This window comes from Lepisosteus oculatus, chromosome 14, assembly GCF_040954835.1.
Source record: "Lepisosteus oculatus isolate fLepOcu1 chromosome 14, fLepOcu1.hap2, whole genome shotgun sequence".
NCBI classification, from domain to species: Eukaryota; Metazoa; Chordata; class Actinopteri; order Semionotiformes; family Lepisosteidae; genus Lepisosteus; species Lepisosteus oculatus.
In genome coordinates, this window is record NC_090709.1 from 13,776,985 (window position 1) to 13,798,521 (window position 21,537).

General features: G+C 42.4%; 1 protein-coding gene and 2 non-coding genes across 2 annotated transcripts; all 3 read left to right on the forward strand.

The window, feature by feature from the left end:
• The window catches only part of LOC138242764 (zinc finger protein 271-like), a 1,399,044-nt gene that overhangs the window by 1,156,993 nt on the left and 220,514 nt on the right, over positions 1–21,537 (forward strand).
• trnae-uuc (transfer RNA glutamic acid (anticodon UUC)) lies at positions 18,200–18,271 on the forward strand. The gene has a single exon. It is a non-coding gene; the product is annotated as a tRNA-Glu (tRNA).
• Positions 19,995–20,067, forward strand: trnaf-gaa (transfer RNA phenylalanine (anticodon GAA)). The gene has a single exon. It is a non-coding gene; the product is annotated as a tRNA-Phe (tRNA).

Genomic DNA, 21,537 nt, shown 5'->3' on the forward strand with positions numbered 1-21,537 from the left:
CTGTTTTGTTTTTTCGCATTAATCATTATTAACCAGAAACAGCTGCACAACTGGTCGCATTTGTGATTATGTCACTTCAGCAAGGTCAATAAAAGACTCTGAAAGTAGTAGAGAAAAACTGAATTAAAATCATATTAGCAAGTGATATCTGCATACAGGCAATCCAAAAATGACGTTGAAATCTTTGAATATCATCTCTCTATATGTTGCCCTGCTTTTTACTTGGAGTAAAACTATTGGATTGAAGGCATGCCAACCTGGGTTAAAGTGTATTGTTGTTATTTGGAGAAATCAATGAACTCGTGATTTTATATGTTTTAAAAGACAGTCATGCGCACAGAAAAAACAGAGTGCTGATTATTTTTCTGGAGACAGAGCACTGATGACCTATCCGAACCAATTGATAAAGCCCACCCAGTGGATACTCTAGCAGAACGTGGAAGAACGTTCACCATTGTAACCAAGGCAACCACAGGAACAACATCAAGAAGCACAATCAATTCCCTATTTAAATATTTCGTGTTAGGTATGCTATGTGAAAGCATGAAGTAAATCCCCTGATCTCTTTTGAACATGGACAAGGTATTTCTGATGGAGCGCTATGAGCAAAGATTTAATAAGCTACTCCTGCCGATGATTCAGCTTGAAAAAGTAAAAGCTTCACAGACAAAAGCAGCTCGCTACCACAGCCAATATTAAATGTGGCACACTACCATGTGCATTGGCTCAAAGGTGATCTCAGCAGACGTTGTTCCCTACGTAAAGCTGAAAGCGCCAAAGAGCATTTCCATTGAGAAAAAAAAACTGCCCTGATGTTATACATAGGGAGCCTGCCTTTTAGAAGTTCTCCCTCTAAACACCTTGTGCAGCCTCCTGACAGACTAACAAAAAGCACCTTTTCACCAACTCGATTTATAATACGCCCCTCAAAACGCATAACCGAATAACAATCCATCTGTATATTTGATTTCCAAGATCCATTCAAGGCAACTTGGCTCTTCACAAGCAAATAATTTCAGGGAAGAAACTCAGTTTAGTCAACTACTGGTGCATTCAGCAGAGCATTTGCTCTTGCTTGTTAGGATGGCAGAGTGGTCTAAGGCAACAGACTCAAAGACATGTGTCTTTCCAGTTGGCTTAGGTGTTCTGGTCTCCAAAATGAGGTGTGGGTTAAAATCCCACTCCTGACAGCTTCTGTTCTTACCTCTCTTGAATTGTTCTAGTGCTAGCTGACAGTGAATGACTGAAATATAAAAGCAAGCAATGCACAGGTTTACATACTTTTTGCAATTCGTAGCTCAAGAAGTGACTCCTGTTTCATTTTCTATTCAATTTGCATTCCGCCCCTCACACCTCACAACAGAATAACAAACGGCTTCATGTGCCACAGCATTCCCCTGTAGATTCGGTTTGCACTATGAATTAGGCGACCCCGAATGAAATATTTTAGTGTTGGCTCAAATGTGAGGAATTTCATGAACCTTCAAAAAGGAACTTGCAAAAAATGCCAGGAATTCAAAGCGTGTAGGCAGCATGAACAGACCAATTCTGCAATTTCTTTTATCGCGGGCGGTGCTTTCCGAGTCGATGGCTCTGCATTAGAAATGAGAAGTGCTGAACTCTAAACATGTTCTTGCCATTACTGCTACTCCTGCTGCTACTCCTTCGTCCTCGAAAAAAGAAAAGACAGGCATGTTTTGAGTCTCAAAATGATCTTCTGGATCCACAAGAAACATGTACATTTGATTGATTCCGCGGTATTTTGGATGTACTGTACTTATAACTTCCATCGAAGAGAGATTTCATCAGTTGCATGAAATTGAAACTTCCGACTTTTTGTCTGGTATTGGAAATATGTTAAAAAAAACATAAACAATTTTCTAATGAACAACTCATGAATTATTGCCAGAATCTATATTTAGTGTTCGGTAGTGATAACACTGCTGATATTGATTGAGTAGAAATCTATGATGTATTGACAGCTTTATCTGAAGCGAGAAGTCCTAGAACGCCATCTATGAAGTTTAAGGATTCATACCAAGAAATGCCTTTTGTTTCCCACCCCAACTGCTGCTTTTGCATTACACATTATGTGAACATTACCAGTTTTGGTAGCTTCTGGGCACGATTTTCCTAAACTGAAACTTATGACAAAATTCTTTAAGATGAACCATGTCCAAAAATTGTAAATCAGGACTAATTTTAATATCAAATGAAATTACTACAGAAGAAAAGGTTTAACTGAAATATGAATAAGACTATGCAAGCCTGAAAAATAGAACAATTCAATTTATAGAACTTATTTTTTTATTTTTTGAGAAATGGGCTCACACACTGGAAGACACTAACGTTTCTCTTCGTTAGAGTATGTGAATAACAGTTTAACCCCAAATGTTGGATGGTTGTGTTTCTTGAATCTCTTGTAATCATCAAAAGTCGTTGTTTTGTGCTTCAGTTTTTTCTCGAGTTGTACTATGGATATTTTATACGATCAATACTTTACATGCTCTTTTGTATTTTCCTTCACATACAGAAAAAGTTCAAATCACTGTGCTGCACATTTACGCTGGACCACCTGTAACAGTACAGGACACACAGTGAGGAATTCGTGCAGCTTTCAGCTCAGTGCAGAGTCCAGAGGGAGGACTCGCTCGCTGAATGATCTCTCAGAAAATCCCGGGTGAGATTCAAAATGTAAACCTGGCTCTCTATGAACACGAGCAAAGAGTTCTCACTCAACAGAAGATTGTGATGTGAGTACAGTAATATAAAACACCTGAAGATGCCAGGGATTGAACCCCGGACCTGTGGAGCAGTAAGTGACTTGTAGCGCTGACATAAGAGATACTCACATAAAGTGCTTTTACTGACCATATTACAAATCACAGGAAGTAAGGTCTTAAAACATTGGGCACTAGTGGGATTTAAACCCACACCCCTGAGAGAGTGGAGCCTAAAATCCAGCATATTAGACCATTCAGCCACACTACCTCTGGCCCCCTCTCCTTTCCTCACGTTGCTGAGTATAGGTGCCTTCATGCAATTGAGCCAGGTTTGAATCCCAGTCAATGCATCTCCAAATCTTTTCAAATGAATCTGTGATCTTGTAGCACATCCTCTGAAACCAGCAATCAAAATTGGAAACGTCTTCTTCAACACTGAAAAGCTAAATTAGGAAGAAGCAGTTGTACACAGGACAGCAGTACCGTATGTGTTCTTGATTGATTCAGACTTGTTCTCAGTGGTTCTTGCTCACCAAATAACTTAAAAGCTGAGGAAGAACTCTACGAAAAATACTAATCAAAATACAAAATAATAATCATTATTAACCCAGAAACAGCAGAAAAACTGGTCACATTTGTGATTATGTCGCTTCTCTGCTTCAGCAAGGTCAATAAAGGACTCTCTGAAAGTAGTAAAGCACTAAAGAACTGCAAAACTGAATTCAAAATCATATTAGGAATTCTGACATTCTGCTGACATGCAATCCAATACGGATGTTGTCTTTAAATAATAATTCTCTATGTTTCCCTGCCTTTTCCCTGGAGTGAAACTATTGGATTGAAGGAATTCTTATCACAGGTTTACAAGGTGCCGTTGATATTTGGATAAATCTATGAACTCGTGATTTTTATATACTTTAAATAACGGCCATACGGACAGAATAAAATGACAGTACTGATGATTTTTCCTGAGACGAAGCACAGCTTATCTTTCCAAGACAGCTGATAAAGGCAAGCCAGTGGATACTCTAGCAGAACATGGAAAAACGTTCAGCTATGTAACCAACAAATTCCCCATTTAGATCTGACATGTGAGGTATGCTTTGTGATTGCTTGAAGTGAAACCCACAATCTCTTTTGAACTTAGACAAGTTATTTCTGATGGAGCGCTATGCGGAAAGACTTAATCAGCTCTACCCCTGAGGATGACTCGACTTGAAAATGCAGAACATTAACGTTTCACAGATAAAAGGAGCACAACCAACATTAAAATCGAGGGCGCACTGTGATTTGCACTGACTCAAAAGTGATCTTGGTAGACAAACTTTCCAGCTGAAGGTGGAAACAAGAATTTGTGTTGAGAAGAAGAAACACTTTTTTCTCCCTGCTATGATGTTAAGATGATAAAGTAGCTTTTATCACATTGCTCCATTTGGTGGTTGTAACACAAAAACTCTTAGTAGCAGTGGGATTCAAACCCACACCTCCAACAAGACTGGAGCCTTAATCCAGCACCTTAGACCCCTCAGCCACACTACCCACTGTGCCCTGGCTCTTTGTCGCATTACTTGCCCGGAGGAAGCCAGGTGGCTTTGCTCTTGTCCGACAGTGGCGTTATGACTATGGAACCGACTGCACCTGCTTTTTCTGAGATGCTTCCCCTCTCATGGTGAGATCTCGAATTCTTAAACACCTCTGGATAAAGATCTTCTGTGGAGCAGGCTACAGACCTCTGCGTACAGCACCCTTGATGTCATTTTATTTCTACAGCAGCCGCATCCAGATTTTTTTTTTGTTTTACTTTTTATTTGAACAACAAAATAGATTCAATATAAACAAGAGCACATATAACGTATTAATAGACTCGTGAGGGGCACATAAATAATACAATTAGACTTTATGGAAAAAAAGATTAAACAAAGTAAATAAAATCAAGGTCCACACAGCTTTCACGTTCCTACATTTAGAACTGTTCAAACGTAGAACTCTTTGCTGATTTAGGCGGTAAAGAAGACTATAGGGTGTGGCACAGTGGTAGTGTAGTTGATTCTAGATCAGAAAGTTGCACGTTCAAATTAGGTTGGGGTCAGCTAAGAGTTTTTCACCATCTGCTGGTGCTGAACCCAGACTTCTCACCATGTAGTTGAGTTCTTCTCAATATCTCAGCATCTCCAAAGCATCATGTCCAACATTAGAGACAGCTACATCAGACAATGAAAGTTTGAGACCACTTTATTATTACAGGTTCTAGCAAACCTGAAAGCTAAGGCGTTTCAGGTCACTTTTTTAATTAAAAAAGTGTCTGAAGCCTCTAAATAAAATTGGCCTTTTTTTAATTGTGTATGAAATTCACTCCCATGGGCTCTGAAAGGAGAAATATACTGTTGGGATCCTCGCAAGTGAAGTGTCTCTTCTTGTGGTGAAGCACAGTCATACCTGACTTGTCTGGAATGACCCACGACAGACTTTATCCAGAAGCGACGGCACCACTCCAAGTATAATGAGAGAGAAACACAGCACGACACGGGGAGTCAAGAGGCTCCCACAATTCACCTTTCCTCACATTACTGATTTCTTCACTAACATTTTGACCGTTTTACAATCACAATGACCGTTTCACATTAAATAAGTTTTTAAACCATCAATCTCGGCAGACGTCATTCCCTGCATAACGCAAAAGGTGGCAAACCGCATTTGGTTTGAGTGGACTCAAGAAAGTTTTTGTTTTCTGCCTTGATGTCAAGCTGACAAAGTATCTTTAAACACTTTGCTTAGTTTCTCGAGAGACTGCCAAAAAGCAGCTCCCTCCCTTTTGAAGTCAGTTGGAAGGGGTCTCAACAGAAGCACCTAACAAGGTGAGATTCAAACCCAAGCCCCTGAAGGGGCTGGAGCCTTAATCCAGCACTTTCCACTGTTCAGCCACAGTTACCACTGTACTGTGTCTCTTTGTCACATTAGTTGCTCAGAGAAAGCCAGGTGGCTTTCGCTCTTCTGGTCCGACTTAGTAGCATTACGACTGTGTAACGAACTGCACCTGCTTTTTTTGAGATGCTGCCATTCTTGTAGTGAGATCTTGACTTCTTTAACACCTCTGTATAAAGATCTTCTGTGGAGCAGGATTCAGACCTCTGCGTACAGCGCCCTTGATGTCATTTTATTTTTACAGCAGCCGCATCCGGAAAGTTGTGTCTTTTATGTTTTATTTGAACAACAGAACTACATACAATACAAACAAGAGCACATATAACGTATCAAGAAAATCGTCAGGGGCACATGCTATAATACAATTACACTTTATGAAAAACGTTTACACGACGTAAATAAAGATAAGGTCCGCAAAGCTTGTTCTTACATTTCGAAAGAGTCCGTAAATTCCCCTTTACGTCTATTTTGAACTGTTCAAACGTAGGACTCTTCCCAGACCATTTCACTTTATACCACCTTCCTAAACGAGGATGCATCTCCTGTTTTAGAACTGTTTTGGGTGGTATGGCTTATACAGCACACCCACAGTATTCTAATGGTGGACTGCAGATCTGTGCTATAGTTCCGTCGAATTCGAGGGATCCAGCAATCGTACTGGATTTGACTGGGATTCTGAAATGTCTCTTCCAAAGGTATTCGGGTTTGCTTGAACCTTTAAAAAAAAGTGATCTGAAACTACCCAGCTTACAATCTCTGAGGTAGTTGTCACTAAACTCGGACGTGATGTGCCACACATGTGCCGTGTGCCTTTACTTTTGTAAAAAACTGGTATCGGGAAAATTAAAGTCGAAACCCAAAACAGTAACATATTTAAGAGTAAATGCCTTCTAATAGCTAGCAAGCGCTCCTAGTTAGTAAAGTTGTTTGTGTCCCTGCCTGTCACGCGGGAAACTGGGGTTTGATTACCGACGGGGAGACAGCTAGTTTTTTTACGATGAGATTCCAATCTTTAATGCTGTGTGTGAGAGTTTACGTAACTTTCCTTTTCTCACATTTTCTGACGACTATTCCGAAGGAGCACCCTATCAACTCCTAATACTTTTAAAAAATCTGCCTGCATGTTTGATGATTTTTGTTTTATTTAGAAAAAGTTCAATATTGATCATAACTAAAGAAAATAATGATCAGAAACAAAAACAAAATGTTGAAGATGCGACTCGATCTTGAATCAGAGCTCGGTGACACGGGCTTCTGTTCTGATATGGTTGTATGAGAAACAGGAGGAATCTTTTCTCTCCTATGGAGCATGATCTGAATCAGGAATGAGACATTTCGTGTGTTTGTGCATATGTCAACGCATGACCTACATCGTAAAACTAAAACTAAGTTAAAAACTAACATTAAGTTTTCAGAGACATTCATTTATATACAAACAAGAGACAGACAAAGCCATAATTCTACATTAACTTGTCCTGCACTGATCAGACTAATTGAAATGGTCTGATTCAGAGCCTGTGCAGCTCGCACATTTTCCTTTGATTTCCTTTGAGGGCGGAGTTGTTTTTAAAATCTGGATTAAATAAAAAGGAGTGACGTCAGTGTAAAACAGCTTTCCTTCTTGGGGAACAACGGTTGTGTTCCATATTTCTAATTATTTTGGTTTCAAGATAGCAATTTAGTATGAAACATAAAAGCCAGCTGGATAAATCTCTTACACGTCATTTACAATGACCTTTCAACTAACAGCCCGTGCAGGGATCAAACCCCAGCTGTTGGTACGAGTTGCGTAAGGCTCTGCAACATGCAGATGAGAAACTAACCTCCGCTTCTTCATTATATACACAGTGAGCTATATATGCGGGCTTACTGCCCCCTACGGGCTCTGTATTTGATTGCGGTACAAGACCGGCCATGGAGAAATGAAGTGAAGAGGGTGTGTTCATTAAAAGGCTCATAGCGTCCCTGGGAGGTCTCAAACCACCACCCTTTTGGTTAACAACCAAACCACAAAGACTCACGTACAGCTTAACACTTCTCGGTCTCAGTGAAAGTGATACACTCGGTAAAATTTCTGGAGAATCATTTGTCAATTTCCCTACGGGATTAATAAAGTATTATCTATCTATCTTAAAGGAAAATCGCCAACAGTGGCCGATATCTATTGGAGTTTTTTTCATTCTATACTGCAATTTCTGAAAGGTACCCTGTGAAAATACGAATTTTGACGAGAAGGGATGGACATATAAGGTCAGCAGGCTTGGGGAATTGGACCTTATGGTGAAGGCTGCGGGCTCAGCATCAGCAGAACCTGATCAGTATCGGTTGACTCCGATATACTTTGACAACTTAATTCTGGATTTAGAGACATTTACCTTAGTGTCGGTATACTAAGATGTTTTGGTAACGAGGAAGGAGGGACAAAGGAAATTGGCAGAATGTGTGCTATTTTGTTGACTACAAGTCCTCACATGCCAGAGGGTCAATATAAAAAAAAACGTAACAGTATAATCTCTTGTACTTCACAATTTAATAGTGTCTGTTACATTGTGTCTCACACCTCAGTGTCAGAATTGTGAGACGAGTTTGTAATCAGGAGGGTGGGCCATTGCAATTCAGCAGAAATTGCATTCACCTTTTCCCAATGCATTCTCACATGCCATTTTCTCACATGCCATGCTCAGAGGGTTGTATTTAAAAAACGGTACAGTACAATGTCCTGAAGTTCAGGATTTTGATAGTCTTTTCCATTGTCTCTCACACATCTGTGTCAGAATTTTTAGACATTTTTATAACCAGGAGGTAGGTTCGATCACCCTCTGCTCATCCTCAGTTAATCATATAGTCTCATATACCATGTTCTAAATGTTCCATTTAAAACTGCTATATTAAAATTTCTTGTAAAATGCAAGAGTTTGAGACTTTTTATGATCAGAAGGCAAGGTCGTGGAAAAAATGCAGAAAGTGAATTTACGTTTTGCCTTTGTTTTATTTACTCGTGGTATAACATGCCAGTTTGTTTTATTGTGAGTTGTGTTTCTGAAATGTGTTTCATACAAAAATGCAATTTGGACAGTCTCTACTTACATATTCCCCTTTACCGAGGAAATGTCCAGTAATACATCCGGATAAGTATTTTTAAAAACGACTGTAGAGAGCCATCTACAGGCGAAAGACGACATAACATCACAGCAGCAGCATTTAAGATGGAACGAAAAACGCAAAGCAGCAGCTGGCGAATAAGAAGCCAACTTCAGCCTCGTTAATGCAATAGCATTAGGTGAGGTGGAAAAATATTTCTTGCTCTGAATCTTAACATTTTTAGGAGGTGTTCTAGGACTTCTTGCCTCAGAAAAAAAAACTGCCAGTGCATCAGTTATTTCTACTCCATCAATAGCAGCAGTGTTATCAGTACTGAGCCCTAAATGTAGGTCCTATCGTCATATAAAAAGTTGAAAGTATCGACTGCATTCAACTGATAAAATGTATCTTCTATGAGAGTTATATCTTATCCAAAATACATCGGAAACAAATTTGCACGTTTTTTGGGGGGGATCCTGAAGACTGAGACTCAAAACTTTTTTTTTCCTTCTTTCCAGGAGGAAGGATTATTCAGATGCAAACATTGTCCCAAAATCAATGTACTCTCCATTGATATTCAAATCCTCAAATTCTTCATCTGAACGTCGATATTGAAATATGATATCGTACAAATTGTGGTTTTCTTTTTAAAGCAAATTTTATGCTTTAAATTAAATAAATTGTATTCATTATGAATGTGCCGGAAATTTTTCAGTACTTTAGAGGGTTCTGCCATTTTAGATGTTATGCTGTTCCTGTCTGATTTATCAAATGTGTCATTTAAATCTACAGTCATTTCTATAACAGTCTGAAGGCCTTGCAGTAAAGATTGCAATTCATCCAAAAATGCCAAGCTTCCCACTGGTGATACATACAAGGAAATGAATGTATATTTTCCCCCCAAATCAACAAATTTAAAATCAAATACCTCCCTCATCTGGAGGTGGAGAGAATAATGTCAGAATAAATACAGGTTTAAAAGTCAGGAGCATTGATAGTCCTATTTTAAAATGACACTAAAATGCTCACAATATATTAAAAAGCTCTGTAAAATGCAAAAATAATAAAAGAAATATTAAAACAAGGTAAAAAGAAATAATACACAGTTATAAAGCTCAGGAATTATCAATGTGAAGTTACAATGGGTTGATTGTGTTTCATATGATTTAAAAAATAAAATGTTTGCAAAAAATCCACTTACAATATGCTAAAAATGGCAAGAATACTTAAAACAGGAGTGTAATTGTTTTTAAAAAATAATTAAAACAAGTTAAAAATAAATACTTAATGGGTTTAACATTCAGGAATGTGATTGGTCAGATGCTTACGATGAGTGTTGCTGGTGTTTGGTGTGATTTACCGAAATGAAAAAAATATTCAATTTAAAAATGGCAAGAGCTCGTATGAAAAAAAAGTTCGTAAGTATCTTTGTTGTAACAGCTGCGCCAGAACTAGTGTATTCATATACTGTACATCAGAAAAGTACCTGAACTTGACTGGTTTATATTCAGTTATATGCATTGGGAACAAAAGGGAGACTTACATGGATTTTATGAGGTTTTAGGAATCAGAAAATGTATTTTTACACGTTTATGCCTACGAGCAGAAATAACTTCCTGCTTTCAGCGCTTTTATTGTTTCTGCTTGTAACCTCGAACAGAGAAACCCAGTACTGACTCACAGAAACACCCCGGAGTTTCTGTGTTTCTGGGATTTAAGAGGGATGTACAGATGCAGCCATTCAAAGTGCGCGGTACAGACACGTACCGGAGGTAATTGGCTACAGCGTCGCGCATCGTGACGCAGGATGACGCGGGGTACCGCGGTACGTGATTGGTTGACCGACAGGGGCACTCGTGGTCCGTTGGTCTGTCGTAGAAAGACTTACAGTAAACGTCTTTACTGTGCCCGTTGTAGATATTGAATTTTACCACTGAAGGGAAATCTTAGTAGCTGAGCATAAAAAGAATAGGAGCATACTGTAACACGTGTGAAGGCCATAAACGATATTGATTTTGGAACATAAATATAGAGTATATGGCTGGTCTTGGTACTTTAAAGAAAAAATACACAACAGTATTCCATTTCTCCCTAAACATTTTAAGCATCGAAGTCTTTAACTAATGTGATAGCGGAGTCAACAAGCATACTTTTAGAATTTGATTAAAAGGGAATATAATATGGAATCGCGTATCTAAAGAAATCAATAAAGATTTATATTAATGTACCGTAACACAAGAATAGTACACACTGTACATTGTCTGTCGATAATGTTGAGAGGGTTGAGAATCTCCGATTCACCATGCTACTAATGGTTTCCCAGAGATTGCAAGGCAAGGCACTTTTGCCTCTGGACCCATCGAAATTTACAGACGTGGTCCACCCCCAGTAAATTTCAAAAGTCACAAGATTTCGAAACACGAGGGCGGCATAGCGGTCGGCTCTTGCTTTCCCGTCTATGCCGATGCACTGCAAGTACAACCCCCCCTCATCTCCTTCGTGATGGGTAGCAGTTGGACATCTGGGAGAATTATTCGTCCCACTGGCGTCTGTGAATTCCGCTGTGCTTCCTGGGGGGAGATAGACGGCGGGGACAGCATCAACAAATTCCTGCGCGGTGGTGAGCGGAGAGGCCGGGATGGAGTGTCCTGAGGCGGTGTGCTCTTCGGGGGGCAGAGCTTCCGCCAGGCATTGCAACCTGCGCGGCGGGGAGAGGCACTTTTCGGGAGACAGCTGCTCAACTGTTTGACTGCTGGAACATAGTGTCTCCTTCCTCTGCATTTTCAGGAGTGTCTCTAGCCTCCCAATCCTCCCCAGTAATGCATCGTACTGCTCCCGCTGCTGCCGAAATGTCTCCACACAGGTGCTGCTTCTACAGGTTGGCACCCTGGCTAGTGGCTGAGAGCAAAGACCCACGGCCTGTGGCAAAATAACATAATTCATGTAAGAAATAAAGTCACACAGTAGTATTCATCAGTCGCGGAACAGAAGTCAAAATAAACTTTTCTTTTTTTCCGTCTTACCGCTTTCTTTTTTACTGTCCTGGTGGTAGATTTCGAAGATCGTTTCGCCCATGCGGTGTTTTCTTGAAGAACAGGCTACGAAGAAATAATTATAATTGAATTTAAAATTCAAAACGGCAAAAATACCTTGTAATATGCGCTGTAATCGCGTATTTCAGATGAAGTCTGCTGTATTTGCTTACCCTTCCCTCTTTGGAAGCTGGGGCGGCAGAAGCACCCCGTCTCTTCCCGTAAAAGGTCTTGGTCTCCATATTGTACTGTGGTCGCTGTAGTGCAGGTTCGCAGTTTTTTTTTGTGATGGGAGCTCACCCAATCCCTTGGTGTATTTATGCTATATTCACATGTACGGCTAGAGTGTGTTCATTGTCTTCCAATGAAAGGCGGGTGCCTTTTGCCGAAGTCGGGAGACATTAGAGGCTTGCCACACCCGGACTGTTAAACCAACGCATTAGCACGTCAAAGCCCATTGAGGACCCGGGCGCAATAGTTGTTTTGACCCTTGATTTACTGATGTGCATTAATTAAATCTTGTCAGTCAGGTCTTTTTTTCTCTATTTGAATTGTCGTTTACACATGCAGGACTTTAAAAGCTAGCAAGACAGGTTTCGATTCACATTAGCTGGCGAGCCTTGTTAACAAAAAAATGAATAATAATGTAACATGCCACTGTTTGTTCATGAACAAAGTTATACTGAGATTTCCTTAGATACGCAATTAAAAAATAAATAAATAAAAATTTGAATCCCCTGCGGAACACATTCCATAAGAATCAGCGGTTTTACAGTATATATCGCCTTTAAAGGTGGCTTCTCAAAACGCTTTACAGGATAAAAACATCCAGAACAGCAACAACAACAATATTGTATTTCATTGCACTTTGAAAACCAAGTAATAACTTAACTATACGTGCAAACGTTTCATATGTTGCTGTTGTGAATGCCTGTGGAGTGTATCTTATTTGCCTTGAGTCCTTGTTATCTCTCTCCCCCTTCCCCCCTCTCTCCCTCAATTCAATTCAATTCAAGGTGTTTTATTTGCATGACAGATGGGTACAATCAGTGTTGGGTATGTATATTTTGATATTTACACACGGCGCGGCACCGAGGGAGCGTCTGCATTTATAACTTCGTTTTTAAAATTAGTCAAGCAATATGAAGCATCTCCTTTTACTTTTAAGTCCCTTAAATACATTGAGCACAGCTTTCTCACCACTTAAGATTGCTTTTCGATACCATCCTTACACAAAGCAGAAACTTTCCGATGACTCACAGTACAAGTGGAAAGATTATTTAAAAGTAAAATCACCTTTAAAATTGGTAGTACCTTTTTTAGTACTATATTTTTGTATTATATTCCCTATTAATCAAACTCTAAGAGTATGTATCAGCTTGTCAGTCAGGTCTTTTTTCTCTATTTCAATTGTCGTTTACACATGCACGACCTTAAAAGCTAGCAAGACAGGTTTCGATTCACATTAGCTGGCGAGCCTTGTTAACAAAAAAACTAATAATAATGTAACATGCCACTGTTTGTTCATGAACAAAGTTATACTGAGATTTCCTTAGATATGCGATTAAAAAATAAACGTTTCATATGTTGCTGTTGTGAATGCCTGTGGAGTGTATCTTATTAAGCTCTAAATTGCATTTTGAGCGCGGTTTTTGACTTTTTTTTAAATTGCATTTTGGGCGCGGACAGCACATACAAGGGTTAATGAACTGTGCCAAGAAATTTAAAATAGTATTCTTTAGGTGTGAGGGTAGGAGTGGACCGCAGCAGGCATAATCAGCAAACCAGGAAAACAAAGAACAGGACAGGTGAGATGTGTATCCAGAGAGCGAGTGATCAGAAAAAGGAAATGGTGTTACGCCCAGGTTTTCGACCCAATTGTTTTAACTTGCTAATGCATCAGACACATTTCCTGGCGTATTGTGTTTTAAATAAAATAGGAGTGTCTTTCCCTGGCATTAGCTCATCGGTATGGTGTAAGTTTTATCTAAGTTTTATGGTGTAAGTATATAGGTACAGAATTCAAGCTGCACCACTGTATCGCTTTGGTAAGGGGACGGACAATGACTAAAATCACGAAGACTCTCTCACACCAAATAATGAAGATGAAAAGAAACGGGAAGTCAACACGGGACATTGTACAGCAGTTGGCTTCGATGGACATCTTCGTTTCTGAAAGCACAGTGAGACGGCATTATAAAGGGGAGAGGAGGCAAAGAGAATCTAAACCGAGGACGATTCAAAGGTAAATAAATTTCTAAAAATACCTTTCTTGCATGTAAATACAACTACGCACATTATTTTTAAAACTAACTGCTGACCTCTTTTTTTTCAAGTCTTATTGTGCGAGCTATCGACAAACTGACTGATGAAAATGATGAGCTACCGGCGATGCAAGTCCAAAGACGCCTATGGACTGACCTCGGTGCGACCGTTAGTCCGACATCGATAAGAAGAGTACGCAGACAAGAGGAATTGAAAAAAACAAATTTTGTCAAATAATTTTTTTGAATCCCCGGCGGAACACATTCCATAAGAATCAACGCTTTACTTCGCGCTTTACAACCCTTACTTCGTGCGACTGGAAAAGAATTCGTGATCGGATCAACGAAATGCTTCATAGAAGGAGGCGCTCTTTTCCTCTAGTTTAACAGTCTGTCCACAAACAAAACATTCCTGTTAGACAAGAAGAATTGAAAAAAAAACAATTTTGTCAATGGAAACCGGTGTGTGTGTCTCTCTCTGCTGGATGTCCCTCTCACTCTCTGCTGAATGAATAAAAGCATTTTATTAAAAACGCGTTTGTGTTTGTCTGGTATTTACTTTGGTCCCTTTTAACTGTTTGTCGATCTACTGTATTGCTTTGAGATGCCACTTTTATGCTGAAAGTTTATTAAGATACTTAGAAGACAAAGATACTGTATCTATTTATGTTGCATTAGCCTGATTATGATTAAAAAACACATATAATTAAACACGCGTTTACGATTTAAATCAGAACACGATTTAAATCAATATAAATGTTTATATTGTAACGCATACTGTCCAGCCTCCATTTCTCTATAAAAATGTATTCTATTGCACACACACACAATAGAAGCAGGAAGCAGAAGCAGGGACCGTTGTCAGAAGGGAAGAAGGTGACTATTCATTGTTATAAAAAATGACTTAAAATCGATCATGTTGTGATATTTTGAAATATAAAAGTCAATTGATTGTCCATAATATCGCTATTCTATTTTTTCGAAGAAATGTTTGTTAAAAGAAAAGTCCAGCACCAGCTGGATTTGAACACCCAATCTGTGAGTTGTTGGTCAGGCACGTAGACCAGTAGGCTACAGGGGAAGTCGCATGAACAGGGAGGCGAAACAGCCCTACACAGCCCTGTCGCAGTACACGAATATAATCATACCGTTATTAAATTCTTTAGATACGCGATTCCATATTATATTCCCTATTAATCAAATTCTAAAAGTATGCTTGTTGACTCCGGTATCTCTTTAGTTAAAGACTTCGATGCTTAAAATGTTTAGGGAGAGATGGAATACTGGTGTGTATTTTTTACTTTAAAGTACCAAGACCAGCCATATACAGTACTGTATGTTTATGTTCCAAAATTAATAGCGTTTATGGTCTTCACACGCGTTAGAGTATGCTCCTGTTCTTTTTATGCTCAGCTACTAAGATTTCTACAACGGGCACAGTAAAGACGTTTACTGTACTGTAAATCTTTCTACGACAGACCAACGGACCACAAGTGCCCCTGTCGGTCAACCAATCACGATCCGCGGTACCCCGCGTCATCTTGCGTCATGATGCGTGACACCGCAGCCAATTACCTCTGGTACGTGTCTGTACCACTCACTTTGAATGGCTGCATCTGTATGTATTTGTTGCATGTAGGCCACAATTCTGGATGGCTATGGAGAAATAGGATTCTCTCACAACGGCAGGGACTCCAGTTAAGAATACTGGGCTTGTTTCTGAACTGATTTGTAGTTTTACAGCTGTTGACAGAAGCAGCTTGAGTAAGGTGTAAATAACACAATAAATAAAGAATTCCAGTTCCAGGAGAGCGGGAGTCTGAGACCCCTGTGAAACCTCTACTGGGGAAAGGGGAGAATTCAGGTTGAGGGCTTTAATAGATGTTTAATAGTGGTTAGAACAAATGTGTAAAGAATGTGGGGTTGTATAATGATGGGATGTGGGCTGGCACATACCCAAGTGTATGACAAAGATGATCCCGTGGTACGGACTGCCCTGCCCCTTGGATACTGATCTAGGGGCATACTACACTGGGAAGGTGTGCCAGGCTGTAATTGCCTCACTAGGGGTAAGTTAGAAGTCACATTGCTCCCATCACCCACAGTCTGAAAGACCAACTAAGGAAATATCAACTGAAGGAACACCGTGGGTAGATGGTCTACCTGCAGTCCTGTGCGGTTTGCGGGCTGGAGCAAACAGAACTGTGAGACTGAGCCCATTTGAGATCATCACGGGCACCCAAAGAAACTCCCTGGAGGCCAAGTTTGGCTAACGCACTGATGAATTAACTAACTCTCTATTAAAGTATTGTAGGTTTGTTAACTGAAGCGGTGCACAGGGCTCGTGAACAGATGCCGGACGCTTGGGGACCTCCAGTAGAGGGGAGACACGACCGTATACCTGGCGAGTGGGTGTAGGTGAAGAAGAGATACCCTGCCAGACGTTGCAATCCTGCTGGGAGGGACCATATCAAGTGCCACCAACTACTGATTGTGCCATCTGAGTGACAGGATGAGATCGCTGGATCCGCACATCGCACTTGCACCGACCCACGGCACCAGAGACTGAGTGAACAGAAAGAAGGATGTTGTTACCGTTTCTGTGTCTGATGCTTCCTAAGACCAACAGTGTGCTTGTTAGGCTTGAGGAGCATTACTGGGGATATGGTATCAATACATTCCGGGTGTTGGCATATCTGTCAGCCAAAAAATTATAATCGGAGTTGGGTCAATATTGCTGTTCCAAGATCCTGATGATAGATCTCCACATGGCTGAGGTCTGTGTTTGGGTCCTGGAGTAGGACTTTATGTATTTGTAGGATTAGGGTTGTTTTATATGTATAAATGTAACTATCACATGTACAAAGACATCAATAACATCTTGTTGTAACCGTGGAACGCACAATGTCATGGTAATGCATGCCTGTACATCAAAAAAGGAAAGATCTGCCCTGACATTGTATGTGTAAAAATAGGCAGTCCTGACGTATGCCATATTTTATAAGGGGGGAATGAAGTAAGAGATAAGATGTAAAAAGGGTTAACTAAAGTCAGTTCTGCCTGAAAATTAGACTTCTAAGCAACAGGGGTTTATGGCAGGAAAGGGGGTTAACTGATAAGGATTCCAGATGCGAACAAGGAACCCCATGGGGGCATAATCTTAAACTGACCATTTGGCCAGGGCCTCTTAACTGGCCAAATATCATGACCCCCCCCCCCTTACCATAACATCGAATGACGTCTGAAGCAGCAAGCAAGGACTATATAACCTAAAAGTTTGTATCGGCACATCGAACAATACTTCGGTTTTGTTGTTTCTTGCGGGAAACAAGACTTCGGCTATATTGTTCCTTGCATGCAATAAACTCATCTGTTTTACTTCATCTTGGGATCAAGAACCTTATTCCTTCTGTTACAACAGTACCAAACGCACGTTTCTTCTGTAACCGGAGCCGATCATTTGCAATTGGGCTGTGCCGACAGACCAGGACGAGCTCTGTCGGCTCAAAAGCAGCGCAGGACCTGTAAGAACAACAGAAATATTAGCATCCAGCGGGGGCTTCTTAGTGAGCCCAAGATCTCATCAAGAATCGGCTCCAGCAACAGGGCTGGGCGCATTGTTCCATTCTCCGACCACTCTCGGTGTAAACAAGTCCCTCCTGGTCTCTGCTTGAATTGCACTTTCCTGTGTTTGCTTTGGTGTAACTGGCTTCCCTTGCATGGGCGAATGTGAAGAAGATCCTTAGTAAGTCATTGAAGAAAAAAGAGAAGAGGTCGGAGTGGCCTCTGTCGTTCATCAACCATCCAGTCAGGCAGTACTCCTCTGTAAAGCGCCGTTCGTTCACATCGATTGGCTTTTTTTTGCCTTCATTCGTGCGAGTAGTAAAAGCAGACGCCCCTAGTCTGCCATGACCCGGATTCGAACCGGGGTTGTTGCGGCCATAACGCAAAGTACTGATCACTATACGATCACAGCGAGTTACCGAGACACACGTGGCAGGGCGGAAAGGGCTGTGCTCTCTTCGTGTGACATAATTCAGAAAAGTCCTGACGTTGCATTTCAACTGAGCCCCAGTATACATCGACCCTTCGACACTCTGAGTGACAACTCTCTTGCGTGTTTTCTCATATTTATGTAGTTTGCTTGCATGATGCCCGGAACAGCAGGATTGCGTGCTGCCATATAGTCTAGCGGTCAGGATTCCTGGTTTTCACCCAGGCGGCCCGGGTTCGACTCCCGGTATGGGAACGTGTCAGTTTTGCCTCCTGCTATCCAAAAGATCAGCACCGTGTACGAAGGAGCCGCATTAAAACGTGTGAGAAGAGGGGGCGCTTGTTTCCAGCCGAAACTTCTCGCGTGTGAGACGAGCTGATCATCGCTGCAGGAGGTGGGAGGGTTACTCTGGTAGACAGGGCTGACCTTCGGCAATAGGATTTATAGTCTCCAAGATGATATTTGCACATTCTGGAGAGGCGATTTTCTCCACTTTAGTAGCCCGATTTCGTCGATTGCGTAGAGAGGGCTGTAGAATGTGGTGCCGCCTTTCCTGCTCCGTCCATGACAGGCGTGCTGGTCTCTGGAGAGAGAGCACGGTCCATCAGCGCACTCCAATAAAGGCACTGGAAGCAGCTGAATCGCATTGGCGAAGCTCAGCACTGGGCCGCTGGGCACATCTTACCACTGTTTCCGTAGTGTTGTGGTTATCACGTTTGCCTCACACGTGAATGGTCCCTGTTCGAAACCGGGCAGAAACAGACTTCTTTTGTCGCCACGCACAAAAGGGGATTGGGGATTCGCCTAGCGCTGTGATCGAACAGACCCACTCACCTCTTAGTGTGGCGGGATCTGCACAGTGCATGTCGCAGTCCTGCTTTCACTTCAATGCGCGTCCTGATGTACCCCGGTCTCCCGCGTGACAGGTGGGGAAAGGTGACACGTCCTATACTAACGAGGAAGACATCGCTCTCTCCGACCCCCGGCTTCGTGTCCCGACCAACCGTGCTGGAAGCCGACGCGTGCTGTGATTCCTTTACGGAGCAGAAATGACAACCGAGGAGCCGAGAGATCATTTCAGCATTTCGCGTCTGAACGGAAAACACAAACGATCAACTCAGAATGACTTGCCTTTGACGCTTATCAAAGCGTTCTTTGTGCATTGAACAGACCCACTCACCTCTTAGTGTGGCGGGATCTGCACAGTGCATGTCGCAGCGCTTCCTGCTTTTACTTCAATGTGCTTCCTGATGTCGAGTCGTGTGCCGTTGCGTAGGGTCTGAAAGCGAGAGCAATGAAAAGGTGCACGACGCTGTATAAAGAAAACAGAGAAGTGAAAGGCAGTCCTTTCTCTAAGGAGGTGAAAGAAAAGCTACTCCCCGTCTGGGAATCGAACCCAGGGCAACTCAACATTCACTCCTACCCCGAGTGCAGAAAAGACAGCGTCCACAGCAACAACAGCTTAGGTCTCTGCACAGGAGCTAAGCTGCCCCCATCTCCTCTGCTCTGCGGCTCCTGCGGAGTGGGGTCGTGCCTGGAGCCGTGTTTGCAGGCGGCGGCTCCCCGCGCCCTGTCTGTGCGTCGTGTCCAAGAGCTCCTGGGAGGAAGAGAGAGCCCTCCCACGCGGGGGTTTTTCCACGGTCTGTGTGAGGAGGGGCGGGTGTGTCCAGTAGCTTATCGAGCGGAAGCCTGGGGTGGCGGAGAGCTGTGATCGTGCAGACCTTGAGGTGTCACCTCTTTGTCTGCTTTCCCGCCCCCCCTCCGCCCAAGCTCTGCTTAAAGTAGCCCAGCAACCCCTCACACCTGCCCGTTGCAGGCAGGAGTCCATGCGAGGAAGATGCGCTGGACAGAGCTCAGAGGGCGCAGCTGGGTGGCTTTCCTTCTGAGTGATGTTCCCGCAACACTCTCCCGCTCCTCTTGGTGCGCTCATGCCGCAACACAGGAAGGCTGGAGCAGGTGGCTGTATGCTTTCTGCACCGCCGAAATAGCTCAGCTGGGAGAGCGTTAGACTGAAGATCTAAAGGTCCCTGGTTCGATCCCGGGTTTCGGCATTTTGTTTCATCGCGCCCTTTGTTCCTCTCTCCAGCGCCCCCTGCCTAAAGTGACGCTTCCCTTTCTCAGCCCGAAATGCAAGCGAGACACCAGCAGCGGTCCCTGCAGGTTTCCGTAGTGTAGCGGCTATCACGTTCGCCTAACCCGCGAAATGTTCCCGGTTTGAGACCGGGTGGAAACAGCCTCGTTTTGCACGCTCCTGTACTTCACAGAGGTCTTGAGCGACCGGTCATTTGTTCCCAATGTGTTTCCGGTGCCTTCATGCACTCTTGTACCAAACGCACGTTCCTTCTGTACGTGGAGCCGATCATTTGCAATTGGGCTGTGCCGACAGACCAGGACGAGCTCTGTCTGCTCAAAAGCAGCGCAGGACCTGCAAGAACAACAGAAAGATTAGCATCCAGCGGGGGCTTCTTAGTGAGCCCAAGAGCTCATCAAGAATCGGCTCCAGCAACAGGGCTGGGCGTATTGTTCCATTCTCCGCCCACTCTCGGTGTAAACAAGTCCCTCCTGGTCTCTGCTTGAAATGCACTTTCCTGCGTTTGCTTTGGTGTAACTGGCTTCCCCTGCATGGGCGAATGTGAAGAAGATCCTTAGTAAGTCATTGAAGAAAACCGAGAAGAGGTCGGAGTGGCCTCTGTCGTTCATCAACGATCCAGTCAGGCAGTACTCCTCTGTAAAGCACCGTTCGTTCACCGGGGTTGTTGCGGCCACAACGCAAAGTACTGACCACTTTACGATCACAGCGAGTTACCGAGACACATGCGGCAGGGCGGAAAGGGCTGTGCTCTCTTCGTGTGACATAATTCGGAAAAGTCCTGGCGTTGCATTTCAACTGAGCCCCAGTATACATCGACCCTTCGACACTCTGAGTGACAACTCTCTTGCGTGTTTTCTCATATTTATGTAGTTTGCTTGGTGGCGCAGTCGTCGTGCACAAAGAACGCTTTGAAAAGCGTCAAAAGCAAGTCATTCCAAGTTAGTCGTTTGTGTTTTCCGTTCAGACGCGAAATGCTGAAATAATCTCTCGGCTCCTCGGTTGTCATTTCTGTTACATAGAGGAATCACAGCACGCGTGTTAAAAGAAGACTGTGATATTCGGTGCGTCTTGGATTAGACGAGATTAAAGAGTGAGTAGTTTTGTTTTTCTGTGATGTAATGGGACCAATGAAGAATGTGGCATTCAGACTAATGTGGAGTATTTGTTTCCTTAGGGAAATTGCCACTACCATATACTGGGGCATTAGGACCCATATGGACCGCAGAGTGAGCGCCCAGTGACAGAAACCAGACGGTACCGTGTGTCGGGCTCGGCCGCGTGCAGGACAATGACTTCACTTAAATGTTTAACTGATAAAACCCAAATGAACCAAACTTGTATAAATTAGTGGTGGAAAGGAGTCTTCTTATATAGCAAAAGGTCTCTGATCCTTTGGTAAGAACGATGGGTATATAACCCATTGTCCTCA